Source organism: Polyodon spathula, chromosome 14, assembly GCF_017654505.1.
Source record: "Polyodon spathula isolate WHYD16114869_AA chromosome 14, ASM1765450v1, whole genome shotgun sequence".
Taxonomy (NCBI): Eukaryota; Metazoa; Chordata; class Actinopteri; order Acipenseriformes; family Polyodontidae; genus Polyodon; species Polyodon spathula.
In genome coordinates, this window is record NC_054547.1 from 22,976,292 (window position 1) to 22,998,962 (window position 22,671).

Here is a 22,671-nt window from a genome sequence, read left to right on the forward strand (position 1 = left end):
TTTCTGGAGAAACTACGACTAGGGACCTGTGCTTTACGTCTTTTTGATGATGTCGCACAGGGTCCGATATCGGACTGGAAAGGGAAAATTGTAAAGTTGGACCTGGTCTGACTAGGACCGCAAATGGTTAAATATGATAAAAATGCGATAAATACAGTATAGGTAATATTTGAGCTTTGAGGGGTGGCTGGTGATGGCTCAAGAATTTTTACACATGGCGGATATTTTTTTATTGACACACATGGTTGAATAATTCATTGGGGGGCGGTTTAAACTCCTAAAACCACCCCGCTAGCTACACCACTGCTTGCAGTCACAAAATGGAGCATCAAAATACCAAACAGATGGTTTTAAACTAAAGCAACCAGACATTGTGGGGAAGCAATCAAAAAGACAAACCGAGTGTAAGTGTGGAGTACAAATCAAAGGTGGTGGTACTGGTGAGACCCACTTGAGAGTATGGGTTCAGTTCTGGTCACACCGTTACCAAAAAGGCATTTTGGCTTTGGAGAGTCTGTCATTGAGGTAGAGTTTCCATCCAGCTTCAAAACTCCAAATTCAATCTCTTGTTATGAGAATGTGAAGTAGCACATACATACCATGCAGATTCCTCACACTATAGGAAGTTGAAAGGGTGGGTAAATTGGCTTCTCACGCTAAAAAGATGCAGAAATTGATCAAAGACACTTCCTCACACAGAGACTGGTGACTGTATGGAATTGGTTACCTAGTGGGGGCTCCCGAGTGGCACATCCAGTAAAGGCACTCCATGTGGAATGGAGGATATGCCCTATAGCATGTAGATCACTGGTTTTAATCCAAGTTATGCAGTTTGCTGACCATGACCAGGAGTTCCCAGGGGGCGGAGCACAATTGGCCGAGTGCCATCTGGTTAGGGAGGGTTCTGGTCGGCAGTGTAATCCTTGGTTCACCATGCACAAGCGACTCCTGTGGCTGACAGGGCTCCTGCGGATCTGCGTGGAGCCATTCAGATCTGTGTTGGCACTATATGTCTGGCGGCTTCACTATGAACCTGCAGTGTGAAAAAATACGGTTTGGCATGGCACGTTTCGGAGGACGTATGTGTCTGCCGCCATTTCTCGAGTCAGCGCACGGGGTTGTAACAGTGGACTGGGATTAATGCATACAATTGCTGATTCCAAACTGGGAAAAAAAAAATCCATTGGTGACTACTAAATGAAAAATAAATAAAAAACTGGTTACTGTGAACCAGCACTCGTAGCAGTTATTTTCTTTACCTTTTTATTTTACTCTCCACATTCTCCCCTGTTCTTTCGCCTTGAACACACAACCCAGAGTAAGTAAAATATGCATCTATATATACTGTTGTGCCGGGATTCAATTACAAATTAATTATTCACTTGATTCCAGCATGTGAATTAATTTGTGCAACCCTGTACTTACCTACTCTTAAATACTTTAAATGCATGTGAAGTGCAATTCCCGTGCCCAAATACAACTATATATTTTAAATCACTTGTGCTACACAGACCCATTTATTTCCCGTGCACCAATACCTATGCAACAGATAACATAAAATCCACACATGGGCGGAGCACACTGCGCAATTACCTAGCCATGTTGCATGTTGTTGATGCTGAATCATTGGGATACCTTAAGACCTGACTTGACAAATCAATCAGCGCTTGGAACTGGACTTGCACAGATGGGCAGAATCTAATTTGTAAATTTTCCTAAAAAAAAAAAAAAAAAAAAAAAACCTGGGAAATGTATCAAGTTTATTCCCATTTATTGAGTGCATTTTTTTAGTACAATATTTTCAGAAAGTTACAATTACAAACTCCAACATACTCAACACTATTAACAAATCAGAAATATACAACAAAGCAAAAAAAAATGTACAGTCCCTTCATTCTCTATATACAATGAGTTGCCGGGAACATGCTGGCATTGTCCTGTTTGATTGGCTGTCCAGACAGAGGTGGAGTTTAAGTGCATGATGTCATCTCAAATGGCAGCAATTGCCCTGCCCCGTTTCCACACAACACATAACAGGAATCACTTTTCCTATGTTTCCATTTGGAGCTCGGATTGAGATGTTTGTCAGCCACAGATTTCTGAAAATAAAACAAAAGATCATGAATAAATGCCTTGTGCCGCTTAACAATTACAATTAAAAGCATTTGGCCAATTACTTTACTGATTTTCAAGCCCAATTATCTGTTTAAAACAGCAGACTGGCAGTGTTTTCTGGATAGGTGTACTTCCCAGTGTAATACATATTTAACACCTCTCTGCTTGTGGATCTCAGATTTATCATACTGACTGCATTGGAGTTCCGTTCAGCCCTCTATTGGAATGACTCATCGGTGAGCATGCACACCACAAGCATCTCAAACACCATGCAATAGAGCCAGGCTCTACATATGTGTTTATAGAGCTTTTACTCTCATCTCATCTCACCAACAGTGGTCAGAATCCATAATGGCATTGCACTAAACAACATTGCATGTTCAACCCCCCCCCCCCCTTTATACTTGGTGATCAGCTGCAACCACCTATAAGATTAACCTCACAGAACCAATGTAACAGGACAGAGTCTGGACTAAAACCTCTTCCTGATCAGTTCCATGGGATCATCTTTAGTCTCCCTCATTTGTATGTGAGACTGACAGGGAAGCTGGGGTGGTGACGTCAGGCCAGGAAGTGAATGCAGCACAACACACAGGTACTCGGGTGCAAAAGCGCACTGCGGTGCCATGTTTATTTACAACAAAATAAATAAAATATTTAAACACAAAACACTGCTCACTGAGCAAAAATAAAAAGGTTTAACAAAAACAAATCTTGCACACAAAAAACTGACATCAACTAAGCAAGTCTAGTGCTGGAGCTTTCAACACTCGTAGCAACAGTTTTCTTGCTTTCTGTTTACTTTTAGATTCTCTGTTCGCTTTTGTTCTCCACTTCCTGAACACCCATCTCCAACAGGGAGAGCTGCAGGCTTTTATACTGGTGACCATCTGCCAATTAGCAACAAATTAATCAATTCAACTTAAATTGAGAGATGGTCACCTTCTGCACAGGTTTGTGTACATGGGGCTTCCCCATACATGCTGCCAAACCACAACAAAACACTTTGTTCTTTTAAAAAAAAAAATAAACTAAACACAAAACTATACATTCTTAAATCATACTAATCCAACAATAGCCTATTACTTTTAAATCATAATACATTGTGTTTTTAAATCAAAACACAGAGTAAATCATAACACCAGTTTTAAAATAAAGATAAACTGTACATTCCCTTTTTAACTAATAATACATTTTATAGCAGGGCATTGCCCTGCCTTCTATTCATGTGCAGGGCTTCCTTCTGCCCTGACACAGAGACTATGGCCCAGATATTCAAAGCGATGTGCAATCCCCTCGCAAAATTTGTGTCTCACCAAAATGATATTGATATTTTCAAGACGGCACAAAACAGACACAACACAACACAACAAAATTTGGAAAATAACAGTATTTTTTCAATTCGTAAATGTGTTTGTCCCTTGCAAAACCACCTGCGCATTCGATAACAATATAGCAGAAATGCACAAGAGCTATGCGTGAATGCGCAGAATTGGAATACAACAATGGACTGTTAACAATATCCTGCCAAGCAGTTAACACAGGTGTACAGTACATATCAATATTCCTAAGACGAGTCTACACTTAAATTTAACCTGCACATGGAATGAAGAATTAAACCTCAACACACATCGCTAGCATTGGCAACCCCAAAGTTGCATGCCCACCCCCACAAATATATAAATAAGCTATTAAATGGAGAAACGAAACAATAGACCACATGATAGTGTAGGCTCTTCGACATATAATCTAAATAAAAATATATTGTAGCGACTTGCTAACTGGATAAGTGTCAATATGAAGGAGATGGACAAAATATCTCTGCAGCATCAAACTCCACTCTTTATTTTACAGAAAAGCACCTGTCAGCTGGTGTTCTGAGTAGCTCCGACCTGTGTGCCTTACACTATACATAAACATATTCACAGGAATGTGGACTGTAAAACAAACACTGAAAACACTGCTCTATTCGGAAGCCCCGAAGATGGGAATCTCAGCCTGAAGCCGGCCAAGAACATTGCCTGAATCCCTTACTCATACTCTTGCTGAAAGCCCCTTCCAACTGCCCCCTACTCACCACAGCCCCTGCTCCTACCACACCTTTATGGCATAGTCAATAGAATGGAATGAAGATTGTGGATGTCAAAGTATGCTCCTGATATCAATGAAAAATTAATAACAATACTTAAAAAAAAAAAAAAGTCAGCTGTGTCCTTATACCTGAGTGTGGAATTACCAGTGGGTGGTATGAAAAGGAAAGGGAGCTTTTTGAGAATGCAACTACAGGGATATTTTATGGATTGAGCCCTTGGGCACTGCGGCCCTTTGCCAGTGTTGCTGAGGACAGAGCACTTAGCTAAATGCATGTAATGGAAACATTCTGCACATTGCAAGCCCGTCACTCTTAGTGCAAAACTTAGACATTTTCATTCAAATCAGGTCTTCGGAATAATTCAATCAATTTATGAAATATGAAATATGAAATTTGCACACATGCCTAGATTTGTATCTAATGTTTATCATTATCACAGGCATTAGCATGGCTAATAAGCTGAATATTTAAAGGGTCATCAGAGATTCTATGGAATTCAAACAGGTGTATCTATGCTGTGCTGTTTACTGGGAAGACAGTTTATGATTTCTCTACTTCTGTCTCCATAATTTTGACAGATATCACACAAATATGAGTACATGTTACCTATTCCAATTAATGTACTGTTTTTGACTTTCATGTTTTCTGTTACAGTACCATACATTTTTCTTTTTCTTTGTCAGTATTAGCCATGATCCAAGAACTGTAAGTATTCACCCTCCTTAGATGTTTTCACAGGTTGTTTTACAACCTGAAATCTTGATGCACTTAAATGGGATTTAAATGCATGTTTTACCTTTGATTTACAACCTACTCAACACTTTCAATGTGTGAAAAAATGGGGGGGGGGGTCAAAAAACAAATCACTTAAAAATAAAAACCTTAAAAGTCTTCATTAGATAAGTATTCACCCCCTTTGCTATGACACTTCTAAATAAGCTCAGGTGCAACCAATTGCCTTCAGAATTCACACAATAAGTTAAATGAAGTCCATCTGTGTGCAATAAAAGTGGTTCACATGATTTCAGATTAAATACATCTGTCTCTGTAAGGTCCCACAGTTGGGTAGTGTATTCAAAGCAAAGATACTACCATGAAGACCAAGGAGCTTTCAGAACAACTCTGGGATAAAGTTGTGGAAAGGCACAGATCAGGGGAGGGGTATAAAAAGATTTAAAAGGCATTGAATATCCTTTGGAGTACAGTCAAGTCGATCATTAAGAAGTGGGAGGTATACGGCACCACCCAGAATCTGCTTAGAGCAGGCCATCCTCCCAAACTGAGCAGCCGGGTAAGAAGATCGTTGGTCAGAGAAGCCACCACGAAACCAATGACAAGTCTGAAAGACCTACAGCATTCTATGGTTGAGATGGGAGAAACTGTCCATGTGTCAACAATAGCTGAGGTACTCCACAAATCTGGCCTGTATGGAAGAGTGGCAAGAAGGAAGCCATTTCTGAAAAAAGCCCATGTAAAATACTGCTTGGAATTTGCAAAAAGGCATGTGGGAGACTCTGATAAGATGTGGCAAGATTCTGTGGTTCGATGAAACTAAAATTGAACTAGTTGGCCTAAATGCAAAGCGTTACGTCTGGCGCAAACCCAACACTGCACATCACGCAGGTAATATCATCCCTACTGTGAAGCATGGTGAGGCAGCATCATGCTATAGGGATGGTTTTCATCGGCAGGGACTGGGAAGCTTGTCAGGGTAGAGGGCAAAATGGATAAGCTAAATACAGGCAAATCCTTGAAGAAAACTGCTTCAGTCTGCAATCAGAATCAGCTCAGGTGCAAATTATTTGTTTGAAAGGTGACACATTTAGTGACATGGTTTTAGTCTGTGTGTACTCAAAGTGGTTTAACTTGTAGATAATTTCCCTCAGGTATATAAAGACTTTCAAGCTGCAACTCACACAGTGATCCAACAAAGCAACCATGAAGACCAAGGAGCTTTCGAAACAAGTCAGGGATAAAGAGGTGTGTAGAGAGGCACAGAGCAGGAGAAGGGTACAAGAAAATTTCAATGGCGCTGATTATCCCTCTCAGCACAGTGGTGTCCACCATTAAGAAGTGGAAGATGCATCACACCACCCAGACACTACCTAGATCAGGTTGTCCTCCCAAACTGAGCAGCCAGGCAAGCAGGAAACCGGTTCGGGATGTCACTCTGAAGCCAACAATGACCTTGAGAGATCTACAAATTTCTGTGTCTGAGATAGGAGTCAGTGTTCACACATCAACAATAAGCCGGTCCCTACACAAAGCCAGCCTGTATGGATGGGTGGCAAGAAACAAGCCATTACTCTTTAAGCATGTATGGAGTTTGAGAAAAAGAAAAAAAAATGTAGATTATTCTGTCGACATGTGGAAAAAGGTTTTGTGGTCAGACAAGACTTTTCAGTCTAAATTCCAAACGTTACATCTGGCGCAAGCCCAACACTGCACATCACCCAATCAACACCATCCCAACTGTCAAGCATGGTGGTGGCAGCATCATATTATGGGGATGCTTCTCTTCAGCAGGGACTGGGAAGCCTGTCAGGATAGAGGGGAGAATGGATGGTGCAAAGTACAGGCGAATCCTTTAGAAAAACATGTTTGAGTCAGCCAACACTGACCCTGGGGAGGAAATTTACATTTCAGTAGGACAATGACCTGAAGCACAAAGCCAAAGCAACACTGGAGTGGTTGAACAAGAAGAGAATTTATGTTCTTTAGTGGCCCAGTCAAAGTCCTGTCTTGAATCCAAAATTTATGGTGAGACTTGAAGATTGCAGTTCATCGATGATCTCCAACACACTTATCAGAACTGGAGCAATTTTCAAGTGCAAAGCTAGTATAGACCTATACAAGAAGACTGAACAGTAATTGCTGCAAAAGTTGCTTCTACCAAGTACTGACTTAAAGGGCTGAATATTTATGCAACCAGTAAATTTCATTTTGTACATTTTCTTTGCAAGTTTTGCTGACATTTAACCTCCTCCTCATATAACAGTGTTCAGTTTAACCACTACAGGTTTGAAAAAAAAGGTTAGTTTGAAAAACTGTGCAGAAATTATTTGTAATTCAACAAAATGTGACATTATTGGTAGGGTAAGTAAATACTTCTGCAAACCACTAGAAAGAGAGAGAGAGAGAGAGAGAGAGAGAGAGAGAGAGAGAGAGAGAGAGAGAGAGAGAGACATACATAACTTGCTTGACAAACCTGGGGGGCAATTAATTCAATTTTAATAAAATGGGCTGAATTAGGCAGTAGAATAAAAAAGAAACACCTTTCGTACAGTTTACATTCAAAACACTGACAAAATTTACCAATACAGTAATCAGTAGCCTAGCCTACTACTGTATATGCAAGGTATGGAGGTGCAAACTGATGCTTGATCGATCTAGGATTGAAATACTTCTGTATGCATCTATTAAAGTAAAGCTTTCCTACAGGTATTTAATATCACCTGCATTATTTAGTATTGATATGCTTTGCTTTGTAAAAGTGTTATTTTGTGCATAGCAAAACTGGTTTTGTGCTTGGCGCATAATTTCGAACATGGCAGGATCTCACAAATTGTTGGCCACTCCCGCCAAATTGTGCTATGCAGACATATTGCGCATTCACGCATAACGGCCATTTGCAACGTGCATAACCATCTGCGCAGTGCGCAAACCTTTCGAATATCTGGGCCTGTGGAAAAGTGCCCCGCCCTTGGGCTATTTATTTGTGTTGTATGTTACGTGTAGTGAGTTAATGTTGGTATATAATCATTGGTACAGGGGATATAAATGGTACTGTGTAACACAAGTGGTTTAAAATGTATATTTGTATTTAGGCACAAGGATTACACAGTCTTCCCAGCGACAGCAAGTGGGAGAAGTACAGGCGTGGAAAAGTACAGAGCAGTTTAGAAACAGAAAGGAGAAATTGCATCTTGAATTGCTTTAATCAGAAAACAGAGGACACTGGGGAAACACAGCAGCAGCTCAAAGTCAAACAGCCTCTTGTGTTTTTCTGATAACAAACAAGCTGAAACTCGGAGCAGTGGATTCAAATTCAGCGCCGTTCTGAGACACGGGCGAGGGGAGGAGCCAACAGCACAGCAGAACAACGCAGTTAAACGAGGCAGTCTTCCCAGCGACAGCGAGTGGGAGAAGTACAGGCGTGGAAAAGTTTTTATTTCATCCTTTTATTTTCTGTTTTTTCATTTATTAAATGCTGAGCACAACCAATTGCTTAGTTTCACCAAACTCCACCTCTCTGTTTATTTTGTGTTGGTTCCTGTTTCTGGTCTGACGTCACCCACTGCAGCCATCTTTGTGACAGGGCCTCATTGTGTTTCTGACTTACATGTAACCAAGACTTCCAGCTGGAAATCCTCATTACCAGAAAGAGTTGGGAACAAATATTATTAATGGATTCTTACTTCCTACTAGATAACAAGCAAGTACAGTATATTACAGGAGACAACAATCACTAGAACGTTGCTGTAAATTGACTTTTTAATAAAAAACAACTTCTTAACCAGTATTAAATAAGTAAGAGCCAACGCTTCACAACACATTTTCTTCCCTTTCATTAATTGGTACAACTTTCTTGCAAGTTTTTTTGTAGTTTAGTTCCCCTTTGAATTGGGCAAAGACAATTTGACAATGTGTCACAGAGACGGCCAAGTGGGCAGTGTCAGAACCAGGAAGGAATGAAATATACAAAGACAGATAATGTGAAATGAAATGATGGCGCTTGCTTGCGCCGGTTTATTGTAAATAAAAGGGTTTAAACAAACAAAAAACAACAGGACACGGCCCTCTATGCCAAAATAAAAAGACAAACAAAAACGGACTAGTACTAAACAAAAATACGGTGAGCAGATACTTTATGTTGTTGTTGTTATTATTATTATTATTATTATACTTATTATTTCCTCCGTCTCCAATCCCGTTCTCCGCTCACCGAACACCCAACCCCGAATATGTGACAACGTGCATCTATATATACTGTTGTGCTGGGATTCAATTACCTATTAATTATTCACTTGAATCCCAGCACGTGAATTAATAAAGTGCAATTCCCCGTGCTCGCATATTACTACATTTTACTTGCACGTGAAGTGCTGTGCAATCCTCGTGCCTAAATACACATATACACTTTAAACACTTGTGTTACACAGACCCGTTTATATCCCGTGTACCAATATCTATACACCAACATTTAAACACACCACATGCAACACATAACAGATAATATACACAGGGGCGGGCACTTTGTCACACAGTGACATTCAGCCTAAAATGTTCTCCTTTCTATCAACCCCTTAATTGTAAAATGATACATTGTGCAGGTATTGAAAATAAAAATATGATAATGTAAGGTTAAAAAAGTATCACATTCAAAATAACATGTAACTGTGCTGAGTGATCCTCCAGCCATTGCTTTGGGAGGGAATGTCTGTGGTTCGACCCTCTTAAAATATCTCACGGCGCCCCAGTTTAGGCCCTGCATTGAACTATGTGGGGTACTACAAACTGGCTAAATACAATAAATTAGTTCCAAACTTACTGCAAGTCTGCAAAAAGGTCAATAGTAGAACAAAACGGGACTTGTGAGAATGTTAACATAATGAGGAAAAAAAAGTGTTTCAAAGCCTTGTCTTTTTAAGAAGATCTTGTGCAAAAACAACAGTTATTTACAGACACTTTACAACAGGGTTCCAGGAAGCCATTGGTGATAGCATATTTTCATTACATTTTCAGCCAGGCATTAGTCACCTTATAGACTTTTAATGGACAACTCATAAGTCATGAGGAAAGTGGAAACAAAAGGTTAATTGAAAAAGAGCACTCAGTCTTGTTAAATATGTCTGTATGACAGATAGTTGTAGACAGATCTGCTCCACCTACCATTTTGCCTTAGTTAAAGCTGAGCCTTATTATTTCAGTGAGTGTGGTGAAGTGCCTGGAAGAGACAAGCAAACGCTGGAATTAGTGTAGTTCCCAGTCGTTAATCATAAGGGGCATTAACATTGATTGCGGATGTAACTGTAGTGTCGCGGAGAAACGAGAGGCTGCAGTATGTTTAATAGCAGTGTCATTGTATCGCTCTTCCTGCTGGGTGACACTTCTTTAATGCAGAAAATTATCAGTGATCTCCTTATTTGAGTTCTATCGGCCAAGTTTGAAGCACCAGTATGTGGATGACATGTATTTGTCCCTGAGAACCTGAGCAGCTAGTCCATTCAGAGAATATGGGGGTTGCGATGATCAATTACTTGGTTATTTTTTTAAATGCATTTCTGAAGAATAAATATCAGATATTTTTTCCTATCATATATATAATCATATCTGTGTTTTAATTTCAATCCACAAGCTCCTTTAGAAGACATTCATAGGGTTGTAGAAAAATCAATTAGTGTGATGTGATGTCATTGTTTGTGATTATTTATTGTGCATAGAAATTACTAATCAATAAATCATGTTTCATCTAAAGCTAAAATGATAACCTATGTTATCAAGGAGTTCCTCACTCTTCCTATAAACCCCATTCTGGGGTAAGGGAAACATGGTTGAATTCAGGCTCTATTTGGGGAGAGGGACCTGTGGTATGTTTTGATTTTCAAAAGCTAGCATGCAAAAACAGAGAAAAGAAATAGTGTGAGACAGAACTATAAATTAGGGATGTGGACATGTTTAATGGAATTTAAAACATGATTTACGACATGATTATCGTGATATTGTTTAGAGGATAAACAATATTATTTAAAAAAAGGTGTGTGTGTAAAAACAGCAGATTGGGAATAGGAAATCAAGTAAAACCACCATACTTATAGTATTGTGGCAGGATAGGTGATATTCACCCAATGGTCAAAGGGGAAAACAAGATGACCAGCAACAAAAGAATAAGGGACTTGGGAGAGTGTTGATATACAAAAGATATATGGTTCAGCACATGAACAGCAGAGCTGACAATTCCTTTACTATTCCTAATGGCTAATACCCTTGGCTATCAGTCACCCATTGTACAGAACCATTGCCATTATAGCCAACAAATTCCCATTGAAGATAATTTGGCATGGTTAGCCTATTACCTGAAAAGAAGACTAGTTTTCTGGTTTCTGAAGCCTTCTCTTGTACTTTCTCCCAGTCAGGATATGTATTTATATTTTAATATTTTAATATTCAATCCACTGCTCTTCAGCCAGATCATCAATTTTGGTGTCACCGTTAATGTTGCTGGATTGCAAGGCAATTATTCCACAATTAATGATTGCAGACAACATCCAGATCCTTACTCCCAAAGAAAGGGATTACAGCACAGAGACTTTCTAACACTTTACAGCTGGCTGGAATTGATTTTTGTAAAGTTGAAGCCCGGAGGAGCAGAAGTGGAGAAATCTGCATTATTTTCTCATCCTTCAGGACGGACTACATTTAATTTATATGGACTCTTTACTGGGCTGCATAAGTTCATACTTAAAGATCACTTTGACAGTTTCCTACTGAAGTGCACAATGGGAAAATAAACTCCTAAGGTCTGTGCTAGCAGAAACTATAAGCCAATCCATCCCCCACCCCACAGGGCAGTGGTGTGGCCTGCTCCTAAAATAATAAAAAACGAATCACCAAAGCAAGTTGTTACCAGCAGTTAATGTCCTGTCAGTAGCAGTAATAATAACTTGGGCCATCACTGCTCCTAACGCTCTAGAAAAGCCATTGCTTAAAGCAATACATATCACAAAAACATTCAATTGACATTACAATTTTTCCTTTCTAGTCTGATGTCGGACCCTATCCGACATCATCAAAAAGACATCAAGCACAGGTCTCTAGTGGTTTTTTCTCCGGAAAAAGCAGAGAAAACCTTTCAATGGCCGAGTGAGACCGATATAAGCCGAGAGAGACTGAAAAAAAGAGGCCGGATCTGAACAATACACATAGTCCATGCACCACAGAGATAACACAGACATAAACAAGAAGATAGCTGCTTCCGCATCCAACACTCAAAGTTTGATGATTAAATTAGTGATCAGGAGATGATTTTTCAGTATGCACGACTATGAGTATGTGATAAATACAGCGAACAAGGGGTAGGGCTTGGCTGGAGATGCAGTAGAGTGTACTTTTATGATTCAGTGCCTTTTAAACCTGTTTTACTCTGGAAAATTTTAAACAGCTTGTGTGAAAATAAATTGGACCTGACGCACCTGACAAGCGCTGAACAAATGGACCACTAAGGGTTAAACCTGATTTACTGCTATATCCCCCTAGGTCCCTTGATTGCTCTGGAAGGAGGAACGAATGCTATAGTTTACTTCAGCATTGTTCAGGATCAATCCAGCCAGAAGTGCTGCACTGATACCCTGGCTACTTTCAAGATGTTAATGCACCCATCCACATGGTCAGAAATGGTTTAAGGAGCAATGTTACCTCAAAAGCACAATGCACCAAAGCACAGTCCAATTGATAAAAGTGAATTCCTATTGAAATATTGTCTACACTCACATTTGAGGGCCACACCAATACCACCCTGTGGCAATTTGGCCGGTGATTATGAACAGGTGTAGAGGTGATGCAGTGCAGAAGAAATCACAAACAATTGTAATCCGGTAGGAAACGGGGTCAGGTCGGGGTCTGGTGACCAACAAAAGAAAAACGCTCCGGCAATACTCAACAAGGTCTAATGCGCGGAGCCAAACAAACGGGTTTACAGTCCCAAACAAGAAATGTTATCCGCCCCACAATACTAAAACACTGTCACCAGTCTCGGGTGTGTGTAGTAGTGCTCGTGGTGGGTGATAACAGGTTATTTGGTGACAGCTCGTGCAGTGCAGTTCCGGCTTGTGCTGGCCCAAAAGCAACAGCCCTGGAACGTGTTTAGCCATCTAGTGATACAATAATAAAGACAATTACTAACACTCAAAACAAACAGACACTCACGAATATTCCTTGGCAGTTTCTACTGCAGCTCTCAGTCCTTCCAGGTTTACAATAACAACCCAAGCGAAGGCTTATGCTACCCCATATGATCCCTTGATAAACTATTACAACTGCATCTATAGCTTGCAGCTGCTACCTCGTTTACCTTCCAGGTCAATATTTTCCTGCAACAGAGTCTCACTTCCATCCAGGCTGACCGACATCCCGACCTTGGAAACGAACTGTCAGGCCAGCCCGTCCAGATACTTTTCCTTTCGCTATTTAGTACCCTCACAGGTCGAGAGGGAGATTTACAACCAGAACTCATTGTATTTCTGTCACACACCCTTATACTGTATTCAGGTCACATTCGCATATACATTACCAAGAGGACTATTCAGTCTAACTGCAATATGTGAACTCCCCTGGAGTGAATTTACTTTCATATAGTGAAAATAAATAAATACATAAATAAATAAATCATACAATGAGTGTGTCAATTTCATCCCTCTGTTATTTTGCTCATTGAAGTGAAACTGACTACTTGTTTTTCTCTTCAATTCTGATCACATTGTGTGCACTGAAATGAAAATCCAAAAGCTTACAATGGAATGGCATCTGGAATGAGGAAAAAGGAGCACAGACATGGTCTATACCTGGTTTCAGCTAATACCGGTCAATTTTTGTCATCTCCAGTGGTTTTCATATTCAAAAAGAAACATTTCTGTCTAAGCAAATGTATTACCACAGCAATCCAGCTATTCTCAGCACTTGCTTTTCAAAAGACACATTTGTGTTTGGTATTGCACAAGAGAACACACAAAAACTCTATCTAAAAATATTCAGAACGTATTGTACACTGCAGACACTGGAAGCTGCAAGTCTTATCCTAAGAAGATCAGGTGTCCCTCTTATCCACAAGTTAGCCAGCTGTAATCACATGCCACTGTGTCAATAGCCTACATTGAAAGAAATTCATAATGCCATTTAAAGGGTACATCAGCACTACATGAAAAATAAAAAACTATCCCACCTTGCTGTTCCGAATGTATTTTGTCATTTTATAATAATCTGTATCGCCCAAACATCTGCATAATGCCACACTGCTATGTCCAGAATCTATGTTCTGGAGCATCTCTTCTGAGCCAAAAAACATGACTTCAGCATGTATCCTCACATTAATCGTAATAATAATACATCAAAATACAACATGCAAAGGAAACATGTACTATGTGAAAGATGTCTACTACACAAAACAAAAGCAGGTAAAAGTTCCTTCCTTATGGAAAATTAGACTGACCATATTTGTCACACGGACTAGTGTGTTTCCACACAGGAGTAATATATCTTACACATCGCTTCATTGGGCATGTGTCAATACACACGGAAGTCAAGTTTTGTGGCTCAGAAGAGATACTCCAGAAGAATGATTTTGGACATTGGCAGTGTGGCATTATGTAAATGTTTGGACACAAACATATTTTATACAATGACCAAATACATTTGGAACAGCAAGGTGGGATAGTTTTTGTTTTATTTTTCATGTAGTGCTGATGTACCCTTTAACTCCAGAATTTCATTGAGAAAATCATATGCAACACCTCAACACCTCAGATGGTGTTCGAGACATTATGCTACGACACTGTGATGACAACTGTAAAATTACTGAGACAAAAGGTCATTTTTTATATGATAACCACCATCAAACCTGACCTACAGAATAACAGAATACAGGACTGTTCTGAGTATGGAGGCAGTATCTGAAAGCGTGAGGTCTTTATCATCTGGAAAACACATGTAGCATCAGAGTGGCTAATAATATCATTATGTGTATGAAATTAATAAAATTGAAATATATAGAGGGGGGTCCTAAACCATTCTCTGTGTCTACTTGGTTTCTGGTCACACACATTCCCCCAGTGACAAAGAATGCTTTTAAAAAGAGTCGTAAACTAACTGCTGGACAAATGTTTGATCTTTCCCTATCACTGAATGAATCATTTAGGCGCTGGCAGTATCTTGCAGAAGGCAAGCCAGACAGTTTTGAGTATGCTTTGACACCTTGGACAAAGAACAGTACCCCTCACAAATACAACCGACAGAGGTCGAAACCACGGACCAATTGAGAACAATGGCTGTCTCTGAACAAGAACAACCAATGAGAAACACCACACGTAGACTCGGGCATAGCCCAAAATAAACAAACTGACCAATCACAGGGTGGAAGTGAGAATCACAAAAGCAGCTGCATGATTTTCAAAAGAGATGCTGCCCATGCTCACTCTCCACAAACAGTTTTTCCACACTAAGCAAGTTCCCCGCAGAAGGAACAGTGCTCCAGGCAAGAGAGAGAGAGAGCTCCCCAGACTGAGAGCCTCCCATATGTGCTGCCCATGAGCTCCCCACAGAAGGAACAGTGCACCAGTCAAGAGAGAGCACTCTCCAAACAAGGAAGAAGTCTTTGGACTTTTTCAATCAGAAGGAGTGTTGAAGGAGAAATGGAAGCTGAACTATTCTTAAGAAATTTACTGAAGTCTTGGGAGCATAACTGCTCAAATTCACAGAAGGCAAGGAAGAACCAATATGGCTAAAATCATCTTCTGAGGAAGGGCCCTGTTGTCTGTCCTACGAGAGACTGAATCAGTAAATGGGATACTGCAATAATTGGAAAGCAGGTCTCTGTTTCCATGTAGCTGCACTAAATGAACTGAACACTTGCAACAAGAACACTTCTACACACTATATAACTTTTCAATTAAAACGGATTACACCCTGTAACAATTTTTTTTTTTTTTTTTGTTCCTGGGTAGTAAGTGTTATTTCCTAATTGCTTATGCCTCAAAAGTATAGAAAATGGCTATTATTCCCCACAAACTTTACTTTTGTTACCAGGACAGTGATTGAAATTGACCTATTTCCAATGAGAAAATGGGCGAATTTGTGTCTTTTCGTTCACATAAAGTCAGAAAAAAACAACATATGAATCCAAATTAACATGTATTTATACTAAAGTAATACAAAAATGACTACAAAAGATTTAGAAGTGAGTAGTTTTTCGAGATTTATGATTATACTATAAATCACTTTCACGAATCAGCCCCCAAATGTAGTCTCCCATCATGTTCTCGTTATACTGTCCTTGGTAGCGGCGTTCAAAGTCCAGTATATCCTGGTGGAAGCTCTCGCCTTGTTCCTCCGAGTACGGTCCCATGTTCTCCTTGAATTTATCAAGATGAGCATCAAGGATATGGACTTTGAGGGACATCCTACAGCCCATTGTGCCGTAGTTCTTCACCAGAGTCTCAACCAGCTCCACATAGTTTTCAGCCTTGTGATTGCCCAGGAAGCCCCGAACCACTGCGACAAAGCTGTTCCAAGCCGCGTTCTCCTTACTAGTGAGCTTCTTGGGGAATTCATTGCACTCCAGGATCTTCTTTATCTGTGGTCCGACAAAGACACCGGCTTTGATCGTTGCCTCAGACAGCTTAGGGAAGAAGGCACTTGAAGGTTGCCGACTCCTTATCTAGAGCTCTGACAAATTGTTTCATAAGGCCCAATTTGATGTGCAGTGGTGGCATCAGCACCTTCCGGGGGTCCACCAGTGGCTCCCACTTGACGTTGTTCCTCCCCACAGAGAACTCGGTCCGCTGTGGCCAGTCCCACCTGTGGTAGTGTGCCTTGGTGTCCCTGCTTCCCAAAGGCAAAGATAGCAGGGAAACTTGGTAAAACCGCCTTGGAGACCCATCAGGAATGTCACCATTGCAGCCTCTTGATGCAGATATGTATCAACTTAGGCAGCTGGAACTAAACTGAACTGGAGGGCTTAAGGCCCCTGTATTTATACTACTATTTATATTACTGGAAAGTTCTAGAAAGTTCTAGAAGTTACTCCAAGTTTACTCAGCACTGAATCTATCTGGAATGTTCTGGAAAATAGGTAAATTTCAAAATATCACTGTCCTTGTCACAAAAGCAAAGTTTGTGGGGAATAATAGCCATTTTCTATACTTTTGAGGCATGAGCAATTAGGAAATAACACTTACTACCCAGGAACAAAAATTGTGTTACATGGTGTTATCTGAACTGAGTTAAGTCTGATCAATGGAACTGTTCCCAGTTGGAAAATTGTAGACAACAAAGATATTCTTGCAAGACTTGGAGAAAAACAAGCTGATCTCCATTTGAAAAAAAAACAATTTGTTTATTGTGAACCTAACAATACAGTACGTACAGCAAAGTACCTTCTTCGGATCCAGAGAGCTGCAGTGTTCATCAACACAGATTGTCTTCTTTATATGGAAATCGATAAGTATTCAACATATTTAATATTAAATATTTTATGACTCGAGAAAGTAACTGTAGTAAATGCTATCAAGTTAGTGGATAAACTGTTCTAGGAATAGAATATAACTTCCTGTTTTAGAGTGAGTAAGAAATATATTTTGTTTGTTGAAATGTGCAACAAAGGAATGCAGATAATTTGATCAATTCCCATTACTCAGTTAATTTGAATATATAATCAACTGAGGTTGATAACATATTATTAGTTTGGTACATCACGTCTAAACTGAATTAACACAGTAAAACTAATTTGCTAAATTAGGTGCTGAAATGTTGGATTCCGTTCTTAATGGGAAGTAAAATTAATTCTTGTGCATATTGACATGATCGATTACAATGAGAAATGGGTATTGAAAATACTAATTCAAAGTAGACACTTTATGTGATAAGCCATATTTAATATTCGTACTGTATAGTAACCATGTACAGTGGCTCTCAAAAGTATTCACCCCCTTGGACTGTTCCACATTTTATTGTGTTATAACATGGAATCAAAATGGATTTAATTAGGAGTTTTTGCCACTGATCAACCCAAACAAAAGTCTATAATGTCAAAGTGAAAAATCAAATCCACAAATTGTTCTAAATTAATTATAAATATAAAACAGAAAATAATTGATTGCATAAGTATTCACCCCCTTTGCTATGACACACCTAAATAAGCTCTGGTGCAACCAATTCTCTTTAGAAGTCACATAATTAGTTGAATGTAGTCCACCTATATGCAATTAAGGTGTTTCACATGATTTCAGGGTAAATATACCTGTCTCTGGGAGGTCCCACAGTTGGTTAGTACATTTCCTAACAAAAATTACATCATGAAGACGAAGGAAGATTCAAAGCAAATCCGGAATAAGGATCTTCATAAGCACCAATCAGGGGTAGGATATAAAAACATTTCCAAGGCACTGAACATCCCCAGGAGCACAGTAAAGTCCATTATTAAGAAATGGAAAGAATATGGCACAACTGTGACTCTGTCTAGAACAGGCCTTCCTCAAAAACTGAATATCCTGATGAGTTCAATCCATTAGTCAGGGAGGCAACCAAGAGGCCTATGGCAATTCTAAAGGAGTTAGAGTCTTCCATGGCTGAGCTGGGAGACCCTGTACATACAGAAACAATAGCCTGGGTGCTTCACAAAGCTGGCCTTTATGAGAGAGTGGCAAAAAGAAAGTCATTGTTGAAAAAAACACACATCAAATCTCGGTTAGAGTTTCCCAGAAGGCGTGTGGGAGACTCTGAGACCAAGTGGTCTGATGAGACCAAAATAGAGCTTTTTGGCCTCAACGCTAAATACTCTGTTTGACGCAAGCCTAACACCGCACATCATCCTGAGAACACCATCCCTACTGTGAAGCCTGGTGGTGGCAGCATCATACTGTGGGAATGCTTCTCTGCATCAGGGCCTGGAAAGCTCGTGACGATAGAGGGCAAAATGGATGCAGCAAAGTCCAGAGAAATCCTGGAGGAAAACCTGCTTAAGTCTGCAAGAGACCTGGGTCTTGGGAGAAGATTCATCTTCCAGCAGGACAATGACCCCAAACATACAGCCAAAGCCACACTGGAGTGGCTTACAAACAAAAAGGCCAATGTCCTGGAGTGGCCCAGTCAAAGCCCGGACCTCAATCCAATTGAGAATATGTGGAAAGAGTTGAAAATTGCTGTTCACCAAAGGTCCCCATCCAACTTGACGGAGCTTGAGCAATTTTGCAAAGAAGAATGGGCAAAAATTGCAGTGTCCAGGTGTGCAAAGCTGGTAGAGACTTATCCAAATAGAGTCATGGCTGTAATTGCTACCAAAGGTGCCCCTACCAAATATTGACTCAAGGGGGTGAATACTTATGCAATCAATTATTTTCTGTTTTGTATTTGTAATTAATTTAGAACAATTTGTAGATTTTATTTTTCACTTTGACATTATGGACTTTTTTGTATTGATAAGTGTCAAATACTCCTAATTAAATCCATTTTGATTCCATGTTGTAACACAATAAAATTGGAAAAGTCTAAGGGGGGTGAATACTTTTGAGAGCCACTGTATGCTAATGATGTTATGGTTATTTTAATCGTTTGGCTATGCAATCAATAAACTGTATACTATTCATGCATCTATCTAAACAATAGCCTTTCCTTTCTGTAATATTAGATTAGTTGTGCACTCGTTTATTCTTAAACTATTGTTTTCTATTTCTGACACGTCGTGTGAATGTCGTTTATTATCCAAGGAATTCGAGTTCTACATGATCCCAAACTTAAATATGGTATATTACATTTTAACATTCTTAAAACATGACAACTAGAGACTAATTTATATTTAAATAAACTGTATACCTAATTCACTACACTCATGATCCCACGTCACAGGCTACAGTTGCAGTTCCGATGTCACTCTCCTCCACACAATGTAAAACTCCCGAAATGGCTTGTCATAATTTTTAAAATTTCAGAAGTAGCGGCAATGGGCACCGTGGTCCCAGTATCATATATATATATATATAATATATATTATATATATATATCTCTATATATATGTATTAATTAATTAATAAAATGTAAATCGCTGTGATTAACAATTAGTTAGAAAATAATATTACAATAATTACATCAACGGTAACATGACTGTACAATAACACTCTTATTTCTTAAAAACGACAATTGCATTTGGCACTGAAACTAAAAGCATTATGAAATTCATACAGAAATAGAAAATAATTCTAAAATCTGTCTCTCTCTCTTGGAGTGCTGGTGTTCTTGTTGTTTCATCACCCCATGTTCCCTGCGTGTTTATCATTGAAGGCTGTAAGGAAGCCGTTACTCTGCAGCCACGTCATGTATTGCATTATATTCCACAAGATCACTCAGCTCCCCCAGACAGCCAGGCCCTTCTCTCACACGTATGTATTTAAACTGCCTGCAGGGAGAACCTGTCAATAGCTTGCTTGAGCATGCTGTCTTAACCAATATTGCCTTTTTAAATAATATTCTGTGCCTTTCATTTTAGCTAATGTCCGTTTGTACCAGTAACTTATTTTCATAATATTTGAATTCTGACATGTTTAATATCGTATTACAGTGCATGTTCTCTATCATTCTCTACTAGATTCTGCCTAGATCATTAATAACTATGCTTACTAGCTATATATTGTATACAAACATGATACATTTCAACCTGTGCGTATGCTTCTGAAAATAGTCCTTAACATTTTTGAAGCGAGGTGTGCCCAGCTGTAATTTCTGTCCCCTCTGTAACTGTTATTTTAAATTTTGTTTTTCAATTTACAGACTCACAGTTGCAGAGTGAGCATGCTGTACAGTTTCATGTCACTACACACTGTGATTTAGGAGTCTTTTCAGAAGCAGCCCTCGTGGTTGAAAACAGAAATACAGTTCATTTATAACGGGCACTTTGATTGGATTGCACCAACCACCTTTCAGGGCGGGGATAACCCTTCAAATATGGTAGATTCAATGCAGGTTGATTTCCTGGCACTGTAAAATTCTCAACAATATGAGTCAAGCAGGCATTGTTTTTGGCTAATGCCTTCATCAGTGTTGTACACCCCTGCCGCTGCACTAGTAGGATATTATGGTGACAAACACATGTAGACGAAACACTGGCAGAAGTGATATTTTTAGGAGCTCTTAAAATAAACAAATCCCCTGGGCCGGATCAGATCCTCCCAGTAGTACTCAAGGAAATGAAAGAAGTAATTTACAAACCACTAACCAAGATCATGCAGCAGTCTTTTGACACAGGGGTGGTACTGACAGACTGGAAAATTGCAAACGTAATACCGATCCACAAAAAGGGAAACAAAACTGAACCAGGTAACTACAGACCAGTAAGCCTGACTTCTATTATATGCAAACTTATGGAAACTATAATAAGATCCAAAATGGAAAATTACCTATATGGTAACAGGGTCCTGGGAGACAGTCAACATGGTTTTAGGGAAGGGAGATCGTGTCTAAATAACTTGCTTGATTTTTTTGAGGCTGCAACATCGATAATGGATAATTGCAAAGCATATGACATGGTTTATTTAGATTTCCAGAAAGCTTTTGACAAAGTCCCGCACAAAAGATTAATTCTCAAACTGAACGCAGTTGGGATTCAAGGAAACACATGTACATGGATTAGGGAGTGGTTAACATGTAGAAAACAGAAAGTACTGATTAGAGGAAAAACCTCAGAATGGAGTGTGGTAACCAGTGGTGTACCACAGGGATCAGTATTAGGTCCTCTGCTACTCCTAATCTACATTAATGATTTAGATTCTGGTATAGTAAGCAAACTTGTTAAATTTGCAGATGACACAAAAGTAGGAGGAGTGGCAAACACTGTTGTAGCAGTAAAGGTCATTCAAAATGATCTAGACATGATTCAGAACCGGGCAGACACATGGCAAATGACATTTAATAAAGAAAAGTGTAAGGTACTGCATGCAGGAAATAAAAATGTACATTATAAATATCATATGGGAGATACTGAAATTGGAGAAGGAATCTATGAAAAAGACCTAGGAGTTTTTGTTGACTCAGAAATGTCTTCATCTAGACAATGTGGGGAAGCTATAAAAAAGGCTAACAAGATGCTCGGATACATTGTGAAAAGTGTCGAATTTAAATCAAGGGAAGTAATGTTAAAACTGTACAATGCACTAGTAAGACCTCATCTTGAATATTGTGTGCAGTTCTGGTCACCTCGCTATAAAAAAAGATATTGCTACTCTAGAAAGAGTGCAAAGAAGAGCGACCAGAATTATTCCGGGCTTAAAAGGCATGTCATATGCAGACAGGCTAAAAGAATTGAATCTGTTCAGTCTTGAACAAAGAAGACTACGTGGCGACCTAATTCAATCATTCAAAATTCTAAAAGGTATTGACAGTGTCGACCCAAGGGACTTTTTCAGCCTGAAAAAAGAAACAAGAACCAGGGGTCACAAATGGAGATTAGACAAAGGGGCATTCAGAACAGAAAATAGGAGGCACTTTTTTTCAAAGAGAATTGTGAGGGTCTGGAATCAACTCCCCAGTAATGTTGTTGAAGCTGACACCCTGGGATCCTTCAAGAAGCTGCTTGATGAGATTCTGGGATCAATAAGCTACTAACAACCAAACGAGCAAGATGGGCCGAATGGCCTCCTCTCGTATGTAAACTTTCTTATGTTCTTATGTTTTAACCTGAATACTTAAGGAAACACATATATGTGCTA

General features: G+C 39.4%; 1 protein-coding gene across 1 annotated transcript in view; it reads right to left on the bottom strand.

Moving 5' to 3' along the window:
- Window positions 1–1,773: 1,773 nt before the first annotated feature.
- Window positions 1,774–22,671, bottom strand: part of LOC121326830 (ephrin type-B receptor 1) — a 382,350-nt gene continuing 361,452 nt past the window's right edge. The window contains exon 17 of the mRNA XM_041270396.1: window positions 1,774–2,099. The gene's annotated coding sequence lies outside the window, so the exon portion shown is untranslated. The remainder of the gene's footprint in view (window positions 2,100–22,671) is intronic.